The sequence below is a fragment of the Lineus longissimus genome, chromosome 9 (assembly GCF_910592395.1).
Source record: "Lineus longissimus chromosome 9, tnLinLong1.2, whole genome shotgun sequence".
Lineage (NCBI taxonomy): Eukaryota > Metazoa > Nemertea > Pilidiophora > Heteronemertea > Lineidae > Lineus > Lineus longissimus.
Genome location: NC_088316.1, coordinates 1,624,752 through 1,638,164, shown reverse-complemented (window position 1 = coordinate 1,638,164; position 13,413 = coordinate 1,624,752). Strand labels below are relative to the sequence as shown.

The window sequence follows — 13,413 nt, the reverse complement described above, 5'->3', positions numbered from 1 at the left end:
ACATGGTCCCAGCTGGTGGTGGCCAAAGTAATCGAACAGAAACTTGATAATTTGACTAAATGTTGCATCGAAACAGCATTACGTTGGCGTTGTCGTTACAGGGAATGGCCTCAACACATTTGGCGTCCCTGTTGTGCTTTCTAAGTGCCGTCAGTGATTTGTACTGGTAAATATGGCATATGTCAGGTCCTTCGACCGACATTTTTTACAAATAAGCATGTTTGCAGACCTGCCAAGTTACAATGTACAGGCTTGTACCTGTACATTGCTCTGTATACATTTACTTGTCTCTCACGCGCAAGCATTGTTTCCTTCCCAAACGTCTTGGCATTTAAAACCAATAAAGGACTAGTTGCTTGCATGGTCCGCGTCAACCGCTAAAAATGGCATCAACTACTCAATTTTTGCGACATCTCCTTCATCAATTCCATACACAGCGTTAACAGGTAACACCAGCGTTCTAGTGTTAATATTAACGCCAATAGTGCAACTCGGCCACGAGTCGATGTTGAGGAACCATCTTCGGGGAAACTCGAGCAGCAGCTGACCAAGGTTATTCGTTACATGAACACCACAACACGGAACTCGGCACCATGTTTATAGCCAAAGCTTGGTCGCTTTATCTGTTGATCCTTGAACAACTTACCTTGTTGCAGAGCTATTCAACAAGCCTATTTGTTATCAATCATCAAGAAAGAGGAACCTTTCCTTTGCGCTCCACATGTTGTTGCGATAGATATGAATGGAAGCGAAACAGTTTAAGGTACTCCGATATTTTTTCCAAGAAACATTTGCTATTTCGATTGTTGACCTTGCGTTTAGCCAGCTACTTGTTTTTCCCTTGTTTTTGTAAATTTTTGCCTATACCATCACGGTGGGTAAAGGTATTGGTTTACTTTTGCAACACAATAGAAACAAGGCCCTCCCATTGCAGTGTTGGAGGGGTACAATCGGATAAAAATAATAAATGCGGGCCTTATACCCCTCAAAATGAACTAATCTGTTCCGTTTGTGTCGTCATTTTTCTCTCTCCTCTCCGATACCTGTAGCCACCCTGTACACACGTTACAATATAGGAGGTACTGCCAAGTTCTTCTTTACCAAATAGAAGAAGTCGGCTGGTGACTGTTTGATTTATGCATGCAAAGTAATCAACACGCCACGCTGCCGCTGTGCTACATCGCATATAGGCAAACGGATGCTTGGCAAGCACGTTAAACATTGCATTCTTCTGCAATATTTTCGTGTAACTCTATAGCAGTAACTCTATAGCAGTAACTCTATAGCAGTAACTCTATAGCAGTAACTCTATAGCAGTAACTCTATAGCAGTAACTCTATAGCAGTAGCACCTGTGCCGTAAAGAGATGACAATAGCTGACTCATTTGGCTTTGACCCCTGTCTCATCACCTCACGCTATGTATTTGTTTAACATGCTGCGATGAAATTTCAGCAGTAAACCTAAACAAGAGAGATACAAGTTTCATATTCTAGACTATACAGTGGCCAGATAGCTATTAGGGTAGACGAAGGGATAATTAGCAAAGGTAGACGAGTATATGAGAAACTACAGTGTAATTCCTAAGCCACGGGGCAAGCATGTTGAAAGCAATCTTTGTTTTGCTTACAAAACACCTTGGTCGGTTTTACTTTCAAAAATGCCAAAAGCAATTTCGCTGAATGTCAATTTTGTTTCATTTCACTGGAATTCAAGTACATGTACGAATTGAAAATGTTAAGCCCAATCAAATAAGGGAAGATGTCAGCCTTTCGACGCTTTAGCATGTTACCCCAGTTACACGGCTGGGCAGCCTTGAGGCTAACTCGAGATAATAACCTTTTCAGTGGTTGACAATACTGAAACCTTGTAAAAGGACCAATTTGTGATTTGAGTGTGTTTAGTAGTTTCAGTAGGCTACACTAATAAGAATCCACCTCTACAATACAGATGTATGTAGTGATGCGGTAACGATGATCGGAATATGATATTTGTTAAATGTGTCCTTTTGTCCTTAAACACGCCCTAAATGGTTGAGCCCTTGCAAGTTTAGTCCTATCGACCACCATGAAAGCTGTCTCGTGGGGGTCGATGTCATTAAGATTTGCCCTGCTAACCCTTGAAGGGTAGAACAATGGGAATTTAGGCCTAGTTGCGGCCAGACTACGTGTAAAGACAACATACCGTGTATTGGGCCTTCCCTGCGAAGTAAGGGGCAAAATAACGCTATGTTTGCCCTCCCGGTCAGTAACACATCTTTCGAATATTTCGTTCTAAGTCAATGAATAATATTGGCTTTCTTCAGCGGTCAACCAAGGTTAAGATCTTTGGTCGAATCGGAGAGGTAAGACGACCTGGAGTATTACGGAAAAACATCCTCTACCGAAGTCTAGCCCTTGAGATAGTAGAGATAAGATTTCTGTAACATGCACCTTATCTTTCACCAAACACTTCACATTCATTGTACAAAGACGAGGGCATGTTCAGAAAAATGTCAAGGACTCCCATAGGAGCCATGGAATGAATAAGCCAAGATAAATAGTTACAACGGCTGCATAACATGCTTGTGCAAAATGGCGTATTGGTAGGCGTCGTCGAAACCGCCGCTCTGTATCAGGATGACGCTGTTGTTTCACCTAGCTGCCTGCGATTGTAGCAGCTGCTTAGTACGTCAGAAGGATATCTCGTCTTCGGATAAAACCGGTAATCGCTTGTTTTGATATTGACTCGCATGTTGTCGCTGCGACCTGCGATGACAACCGCAAACGAGCGATTATCGTCGCATGCGATCGCGATATAAATCGCAGGTCGCACCAGTTTAAATCGCTTGTTTGCGCGGCAATTTGAAGAGCCGTCTATAAAACTGTGATGCAAAAAATTACACGCAGTACGTAGTTTGTTCAAGTTGTTTTGTCTGACGTTTTCAGTACTAATAAAGCATCACAGTAATCATGTCTGCCTCGTACTAGTCTCTTCTTTTTCCAAGCGAGACAGGTAAGTTTATCTGTTTACATACATGTAACATGTATTTTGATATGTTTCCTACATGGAAAATGAATCATCGCTCCCCAACCTCTGTTCTGTAAGTTTATATGAGGCAGGCAATGTTCATGACGGACTCTAAAAAGTACTTATAGCAAAGTCCCTCGTGCACACTGAGCCACTAATTAAAGCATTTCTGCCTCCCTCAAGAAATGTCTGACCTATAACATGTATAGATATAAAATGTCTGGCCAATATTTCTGTCTGTATGTGAATACTCATGACATTTAATTGGTTTCTGAGCTCTCATTCCGTGACTTCGTTGTTGAGGAGTATTTCCGTTCAAGTATGCTGAACGGCTTTTAGATTAGGTTTTTTTTAATGAACCTAAAAGGGGCTTGAATAGGCTAACATGTCGAGATGTTGATATTAATTGCGGATGCATTTGTCTTACGAACCAATGGTACCGAATGTTGTAATAAAACTTACGGGAGGTTACTTTTTCCGATGCTCAGTTGAACGAAAAAGCAACCCTCAAGAAGCCCGTGTTCTTGGACAAAAATGATTCCAGACTATATAGTCGGCGACAGAAAAGGATTCACTGCCAAAAGAGACATAAATTTGATACTATGTTTGGGTCCCAATGCGCAAACTTCCCACTGCGTATAAAATATCCCGAATCTTGTGCAGACATTCAAGCATGGGACTTCAGCAAACTTATTCAAACGCAATTACCTTTCATTTTAGCTATCATCCTGAATCTGAGATGCTTTAAGTGTCAGAGCCAATCACCTAAGAGCCATAAACGAAGAAAAAGAATGAACAAGTTGCGAAAATTTATCCTGTATCCGGGCGATGAGCCGTCTGTTTCGTTTTCAACAAATTTTTTTATTGTTATTCCTTGGTGTATTTGTGGATTCATACACCACCATAGGTTCTCGAAACTGAATTCCTGTATAGAAGGATTGTTTACAGAATACGTCATTCCAGCGTTGGTATATTCTCTGTTTAATATCTATTACCTATCTTGCCTTATTTTTAGTATCCCGTCACCTTAAAGTATCTATATATTGGACGGGTCGATCACTTTGGATTAAAATCATACGGACCCGACCAGCAAAAAATGCGTTTGGTTCAGTACTTGTTCAACTGTGCCGTGACTTCAATGTGAATAACATGTACTATACAGTACACTCGCCAAGATGCTACTAAACCGAAACTGAAGTATATGTTGAAGTATATGTAAGTCGCGTTACACAAACTTGATAGAAATCGGTTAATTTGAAAGCGTCTGCTTGTCGTGCTAAGCTCTTGTAACTTGTTTGGTAAGTAACGAGCTCCTTTTATCCCGAAATTGGCGGTCTTAGGTCAAAGGATCAAGTCTTGGCGAAGTCTACCAAAACCCAATTTGAAATTGGTTTCTCATTTCTTATCCCTTATTCCCGATTCTCGAGTAAATTACTTATTTCTCGTTCCCAATGTGAGTCAGTAAGTCATTAGTCTGTTGCTACATGAGGAGGCGTATGGAGGTGAATAGGCACATTATCCTCCTGGTCACATAAATCCCACACCCAAGTTATCCCTCTAAATCACAGTGAGCTATATAAATACGATAAACTAAGTATATGCAGACTTGATTCCAAGACTCAAACTCGAATGTAGATTCGTCAAAACTTGAAGCCTTCATAATTTCCTAAAAGCCACATTCAGATGGCGTGCGTTTTTCTCGATATGCAAATGTGGCATGACATGTATAACAGCCAATCAGAATACGTCTGACAGACGGAAATGAAATCAACCTTAACTGCACGTAAATTTACTTACGTTTGGCAGCAAACGGTATTTTCACTGGGGGATCTATTCAATCATGACAATTTATGAACGGGAAAGATGCCTGAATACGTGTTTGTTTTTAATATTTATTACACCAGAATGAACCTTTTCGATAAAGACAAGCCAGGGCCCAAAGAAAAAATGCGCATACTCAGAATACGTCAGATGGCCTATAAGCAGACAATGTCATTAGCCACTTTGACCCTTGTTCCAAGTGAAAGGCACGACTGGTCAGCCCCCAAACAAACTTTTTTGAAAATATCTATAAAAACTAAGCAGTGCAACAGGCAGCCCTGAATCCAAAATGTTGTGTGATCATGGGTATAGAGTCTCAAAAACCTTTTGGGCTTTTTTATGGGGTTAGATAAGGGGTGCACTGTCTTAGCGAGAAACCTTTATGTTTTTTTTCAAAAGCTCAAAAACGCCGGCCAAGAATTGAAGTATATAGGCATTCTCTACAGACTCTTGCTACGCAATTACAACCAGTAAAGCGTGAAATTCAACAACCCAGTCAGGTAACGGTTCCAGAAGGATTACATCTAAACCTGTTTTTTCTGCAACATTTTTTTGTCTGGAAACCAGCCAATTCCAGTGAGCTTAAAAACCCCGGTTTCATTTCCTTGCATTAATGACAGATGTACAAAATGAACTAAATTTAAATAAGTTCTCGCCTGCCGATGCTCCAGGCTTTGCCGCTGAACTTTTCAAATCTTGAAGCCAATTTTTCTTTTCACACTTTATTGCAAGTTCTCAAATACCACTAGGGATTTAAACATTAAATACATTTGGTAGTGATGTGTGGAATGTTCTAAGGATCCAGTGCGAAACGTACTGACAGGAGCAGAACTGTTTACGACCTCATGCGTTTGCTAGAGGATGATCGTGATTTTCCCCCTCTGCGTGAAGATTAGTCAACCAATGTGTTGCCTATAAATAAAATTAAAGTTCATGCCTTGCCTCAATCGACGCAGAGTCAGAGAGTGCGAGCGCTGCGAGTTGCATATTAGAGGTTGGCGATAGGTTCCATTCTAGTAGGCATCTCAAGCCAGGAATCTCATGCCAGTACAGTTGTTTCCATCCGCAACACGTGTGGATGAGACCTTAGTGCCATCTATATAATTGAGGGTCACATTCCTTTTTCCAATGCATAGAGGGGGAGGTCCCCAGGAGATTCCAAACGAACGTTCACCAGATCAATATATTCTGCCTGATACAGCGCTAGATATATTGAGAAGTATACTCTAGGTGACTAAATTCTGTTTGCAATTGATCACACCCCGGCGACTCTAATGAACCTCGGACCAATACATGCACTCAAGAAGAGACGAAGAATAACATTCACTTGTAATCCCAGATGAAGCTAATCTTGGCTGATAGCAATTGTTCGTGCTTTAGGCGACTTTTGTTTTTGTTGTGATGTATATATGCGGTCATAGGCCAGGCAGACGATGATTGCCCCCCCCCCCCCCCGGGGTAAATTGGTAACAATGCTGATGCCTGGCCGGTAATTGACACGAGGCCATGCCTGTAATGCCTTTTGGTCTGATTGTCCGATAGAAGGTCTTGGGGTTGGGAGCATATTTGGTGTGCTTATCGAGAAAGACCGCCCATCACAGACTATTTCTGCCCATCTCTCCATCCCGCAGTAGCATACATTTCACCTTCAGAAGGTCACCACCTGCAGACGGACCGACGACTGCGCAATCCATGCTTTAGTTCAACCTTTCTTTGTTATGGCTATGGAGTTTCTTCCAGTCCCGGCCTGATATGAGGATCAACGCTTGACCCGAGAACGCTCTGTCAAAGGCGCTCTTCCAAGGTCAAACCATACGGATAATTGTTTTTATCTTCAGACCATTCGGAGTAGTTCCTGTCGTTGTAAAGTAAATTACACAGCGAAAGGTGTGAAGGCTATTCTTCGTCATAGTTTACAAATAGCGACTATTCCAGCTGACGCTCAGATTAAGGCCTCACAGAATTAGTGTGGCTGCTGCGTCTCAATGTATTAACTGAGCCACAACTCACCTCATCCGTTAAATTACTCGAAACCGATATTTAATCCTGCAAATCTGTCATTTTTGATTGCATGCCCCAAAGGCTGCGCTACTGGCAAATTAGATATAGATTTCAGTCATGACGAGTCAGTCAATTCGATGTTGACTACTTTGGTAATTAATCACCCTGTTATTAATTTAACGAAATCGGAGTACATGTATATGGCATTGGTGTGAATAAGTCAATGTGCTGCATAATGCAAAGTGTGCCGAAAAAGATTAGTGAGAATTGTATATGATTGCTTCTTTAAAAATCTTTGAACCTGGAACCAGATGATTTGCATATCACGTGACACATCATGTGACAAACACACTTTGGTTTCACCGACTGAATATTCGATGTACTTGAGACATTATGCACTGGTCACTTGGCGCCATTCAAAATGTCCAATATCGATAAACAGTGGGTTGGCAACACCAATTTTCAGAACGCTCAGACATGTCAGAGTGACCCTAAATGTGAATACTATAAAATACATGTAGCTCACTCAGTTAGGTCACTCTGAGTGTTTGGCTCACACCTCATTAACTTCATTCAACTTAGGTCTGTGATCGTCTTGATAGCCCTATTTTGGGAAGCCCTGGTATTTTTCGCAGGTTTTTAGAAATCCGATCATCAGGGAAAAGTCTGACTTTTGTCGGATAAATCAGGAAAAGTTAGAGAAATCGTTAAGTAGTCGGAAAAGTCTCCTTCTTGTGCATTTTACGGCTTAACGTTTTAGTTGATGGCATAGGCGTCATCACTCTCCTAGTCCCCAAAGACACATTTATTTTGTGTCTGTTAACACGGACTGCCATTACTTAAAAGGTCAATATGTGAAGATGTACTATAAAAGCATCTGCTAGAATCCACATAAGGCACTTCAAGTTCTTTTACGTCAATACTCGTTATTTCGAGCTAGAACGTAGCACGGATGAAAAAAAAATCTATGCAGGCAGCCATCTTATGAAATCAACTCGTTAGCCAAGTAATTCTCAGCATAATGGGAAGGTTGAGTATCGCAATATGCATAACGAGGACAATAACCCTCCTGAATATTTTTACGGTTGTAATTACAGCAAGGAGATGTCCGTTTATTGTCATATAACATTTACAATGTGATTAAGGACGAGTAATCCGACCTGTCGCGGGATGATACCGAGTTCTTGGGATAACAAGTCGTGTGTGGCGGCAGAGCACAAAGGTAGTAGATGCAGAGGGTCCAAACAGGTCATGTGCACGGATGCAGTTACTTAGTAACACTTAATTTGAGGAAATGAAACAGGTTATATCTCTGACTGTTAGGCCGAAGTTACATAGACCTCATTCGTTCATTTCCCAGGACTCATTTTCCCCTTTTGCTTTCGTTCCCCTGTAAAAAGCACGGCCTTGTGGCGTGCTTTCGCCGAGGAATGAAAGAAAAACCCGGAAAGTGACTCGTGGTAAATGAACGAATGAGGTCTATGTAACTTCGGCCTAACACCACAAGAAATTTCATTTCAGTTAGATTTCATTTTACTTCGAACCTCCTGACTGTTACGACACAAGAAATTTCATACTCGGTAGAGATTATATTTTCCTTCGAGCCCTCTTTTCTAAATCTACATCGCCTGTTCTTGACATTGGCTGACCATGCCCCATTCCTAATCGAACCTCAGAACAACCTCATAAGGTCACCATGTAACCAGATTGCGAGCTTTCCCAATTCCAAGCGATTGCCCTCAGAACGATTCCGTATTTCCTACGACAAGTACAGTGCCCTTCCCTTGCCTCAGTAGACATCAAAGCATCATCAAGTCATACGCAAGTTACTGAATGGAACCCTATTGTCCGCGTGTTGAGCAGACCTAATTTGGCTAGCTGATCTGCGCCAGACTTATGAATAGAAAATGAGACGGTTCAATTGATCCCTTTGCGAAGGCATCACAGGACTGACGATAAAAATATCTCTACACCCAATTGTTTACATTGTTGCTGCTCAGTCGTGCGCAGGTAATGGGGCTTGTTACGTTGGGCGGGATTGCCGTTCAATCGTGCGCACAGTTAGTGTTTGATCCAATTTAATGGGGTCTATTTCCATTGGCCAACAATTCTGTCATGATTGTGATACCCGTCTGGTTTATACACTGAGACTATCTCATGTTTGTACAAACATTTTTTGGTGTTTTCAGCCAAAAATTTTGACTTTGAAAGTTTTTCAGAATTTTTAACTTTTGAAAAAAATTCAACTCTGAAAGATGAAAAAATCTTGACTTGTTTTTTTTCTGCTCAAATGAAGAAACATCATCGGTCCCAAGAAATTCTAATTCTACCTCAATATTCAGATTTTTAAATGAACGGAATATGCCTTTAAGCAAGTTCGACAACTTTGTAGCAGCACAAGAATTTAAGAGATCACGGTTCCTCATGCACTGCAAAGAGCCCACTAATTGTCATCACCTTGCACATCGCAATGTCAAAACAAATGCATTTGCTAAAGGCAAACCAATTAATTTTCGCAGAAGTGTAATTTGAAGCGACAAAATTCATTAAAACTAGATTAAATTTCTAAAGTATCGGTTATTTTTGGTGAATTTGTGTTCCAGGTTGTCCTGCTACACGCCATTATCGCTTTGCTACACTAATCCATGTGACTGTGCTGAATACGAAATTCAGAGGTTTCAATGCAACAAGAAATTGTTTAGAACTCTCTCATCAATCAAAGAAGACCTTCTTTAAGACAGGACAGATGAGGAAACAACGTCTTCGTTAACCCACTCGAGATATAAGAAGTAGCAACAGTGTATGACCAGCCAAACACTGATGGAAGTAGGCCTAGCCGCTATCTTAACAGGTGCAAAAAGGTCGTGTAAGGGTTCGTAAAGTCTAAACAATGGTGGCTAAAGTTGGTCCAGCCTTATAGGATTTTCAACGGACGAATCAAAGGTCTCTCGCGTTTCTCTGTGATGTCCCCCGAATTATCATGAGAAAGCCATAAATGCGCTCGCCATTCTAAAAATGGCGAATACAACGCTTTCACTAACTGCTGGTCGTGCCTGAGGGTATGTACTCATATGTCCATGGTTAGCACTTAATATTTAGTGTTATCAGTGCAAGACGGGCAGCCAAGCTAAGCTGACATTGTATACCAGTCACGTAGTCCGCATTGTCTTAATATAAGTCAATATTCTAGAGCAGCAGCCGAGAGCATTTTTGTCAAACGAACAAGGTACCAATATCCGAGTACAGGAACATTCATGTGTTACCTCGCATATTCAGGTATGAATGCGCGCTACAGCCTCTTCGATCAAAAACGCCTCACAGCTCATAGCGAATACTGGTAAAATTACAGCAAATTTCGTGACTGGAAAGAGACCCAACTCTGCTAAGAACTGTTGTCTTCATTCAACTTAAAGCGGACTACTTCAAATGACGCATCGGAGTTAAGGCGCATCCTAATTAAGCCGTCAACTAAAGACCAATGCAATTAACTGAGCAATTAGACGATTTGAAGGAAATCCCGTATGTCTCCATCTAAATGGTATTGCCTGTCAGAGATGTCGTTTATTCCGCTTTCACTTGTTAATGTTCCGACGTCAGCTACAGTTCGAATACAATGTAGGTGAACAAAGGATAATGCGCATCCATTGACTTTGAACGATGACGATTTGATGAAATAACAATATTAAAGGGGGACTATAGGCAGGAGCAGGGGGTTAACTTTGCCGTCTTCAGGAGACTATAAACAGTAAAGACACCGGGTCATGTCAGATTCGGCACTATTATTATATTCCTCGTTCAAGCGTGAATGGGTCAAGTATACACCTTTCCAGAAATGGGGCGCTGATTGTCCGAAATAGTGATGTCGTAAGGGGAAACTTGGTCTTATGTTGGAGGGACAAAGGAGATAGTCATGGTTGACCAACACACTTGAATGCCTTAAATGATGGACAAGGGGGAAAAAGTTAGTTCCAATGCAAGCCACCAATTTCGGGAAGCATGTATACTGCTCCCGATAAAGAGCGAAACGCGCAATGTGATCTTCGCTGAAATAATGTGTATCCCATTCAATCAGTAGTTAATGATTAAACGCCACATTTTTCATTTTCCGTAATGATTGCTTCATAGATCATTGCAATTCCTTGCCTGTGGCAGTCTCTCTTGAGGAGACAGTGCGACTTTCTAACCATGCCAATACTGCTTCTGGACGGTAGTTGAATTATGACTTTCGGCCACGTTTCTTTCACCACGTCGCTCAGCCAGTTATCACTTTGTCCCATCAAAGCCAACATTATTTTATCCATACGGGATATCTCTCATGCATAACTAATTTTGGTTGTCGTATTCGCAGTTAATCTGGCAAATGGAAGGGATGTAGGGTGATTTACATAATACGCCGATTAGTTCTGCATGAGCGAAATTGCGTATTAAGAATGAAATAATTTTGTGTTTGATTGGAGACTGTGAGTATTGGCCAGCTAACAAGGACAAAAATTATATCAGAGTGAATGCATGGCGTGACATTTAAAGTCACATTCCGGGAGGTGACGTAATGACATCACGTCACGTGATTTGATGCCAAATTGGTATTGATGTGCTAAAGTCGTGCATATGAGTTCTACTAACTAAAAGTAAATTACTCCTTTGGCTCGAAATTGCGTTTACGCCTCCGTCTTGAGTGACACTCCGAGTCAATTCACGTGACCTATGGCGTTCATACAATTCCCCCAGCGTTAGCTAATATGTAATCGTGTAGTATGCTATGCCACTTGAATGAATAATTTAAGCTCTGTGTCCCTTAATCGAAAAATCAGTGTGATACGGAAATATGTATGCAGGTATCGAATATGTCATCATCATAATGCGGGTTGTTCTGACAGGTTGACATGTTTCGCTGTGCAGTAACGAGCCCGTGGAGATGTATCAATGATGGGATGGGTTCATGCGCTTTGAGGACGCCTCTCTTCCCTCATACCCCCGGCAACCCACACAATCCTCCCAAGGGAGCCTTCCCTGATGTTATTCATGAAATCGGCTTGTCAGCGTTATCGTAACCGTCATCATGGTTATAACACCCATTACTTTGATTCGTTGACCCTACTCCTAATCTCCAGAGATATATGGAATAAGATAGCATACCTGTCGGAATTGGTGAGTAGTATTCTGTGTAATTTAAGAACAGAATGCCCAACCATGAATCGTCAACTATACGCCAAGTTATTGAATCGTGGGCTGACGTATTGGATTCGGGTGCAACCCATCTTCAGGAATTCCGCGGGGGTAATTTTCACTTTTGCGGCCGTTGGCCCAGGTTACCGTGTTTTTCTTTTTTTGTTTCTTTATTTTCTGTCCAATTCTGTTTAATCAAAAAAAGCGCTCAATTTTGTTACTATAATTATACAACTTTGAAGAAATCGACCCAGTAGTTCTCGCACAGTGACCCAAGAGCACATGGAGTTTTATTTCTGAAAAAGCTTCAAATCACACGAAATTGCACAACAGTAAAATAAGGGAACTAGGTGTTGGTCATAAACCTTGATACCGGCATAAAAGAGCCATTAAGAACAGCTGTTCCAATCGTTATTGCTAAATGCGGAAGCATGCTTCTAAAACCGTTATGTAGCGAAGAGCCGTTTCGCTCATTATTGCCTCGCTACCTTTACAAAGAACTTCAAGATTTATACAGCCAAAAGGGTTAGTTTGATTCACGGACTCTCTATAATAAATAGAATCACGGGCGATATTCTGCCGGTTACAAAACTTGTAAACCGTTATGTGAAATTCTATCAGAAGACTTTGATTCTCCATCAATGGTCATTCATTACGTTCATTTAGCCATACCGGTTTGGCTTATCTATCCCTATGAAACTGTTTCGTGGGGGTCGATGTCATGAAGATTGCCGGCCCTGATAACCCTTTGATTAGACACTGAGTAGAACAATGTGAATTTAGGCCAAGGTGCGAGTGGGCTTTGTTTAAAGACAATAGACCGTGTATTTGTGTTGGCCTGAAATCTTACTGCGAGGTCAGGGGAAATAACGTAATGATCACAATCAGCCAATCACAAGAATGCTGTTCTGTTTTTGTGTAAGTTGCTTTGAAGCTTCAGGTCCACCTATCACGTGACTGATATTCGGCCAGGCTGGGACACCTTCATGACCCATTTTCTCCTCGTTTAATGTTGTACACATGCGCATCTCCCTGCACACGCGTAGTGATACTGCAAATAGATCCTTAAACGGTCGTGATAAAAGCTATTTCAAGGCAGATTTTTAATCAAAATTATTTCAAAACAAAATGTTTGAAGGTTCAAGTAGAAAAAAGTGTTTAGGTTGCTGTTGATATCAAAATCATCATATCGAACCTCAATAACGGTGGGGATGCTGCCTCGCCACAGGTGGACCAGTTTCTTGACGGAACCTCTTCGGTTTATTCGGAGGCTTTGGGACGAGTATACTGTTTTATAACAATGGACTACTTGGCTTCAGAAAAGAAGGCAACTGCATATGTCTGGCCACATGCTATCTTATAGGAGCAAGTGGGTAATTTAGCCAACCTCACAAATTATTCATGAGTGCAATTAACTT

At 41.3% G+C, this 13,413-nt stretch overlaps 1 protein-coding gene across 7 annotated transcripts in view; it reads right to left on the bottom strand.

The window, feature by feature from the left end:
• LOC135494113 (glutamate receptor 1-like) overlaps window positions 1–13,413 on the bottom strand; it is a 109,502-nt gene that overhangs the window by 35,002 nt on the left and 61,087 nt on the right. The window lies entirely within an intron of this gene.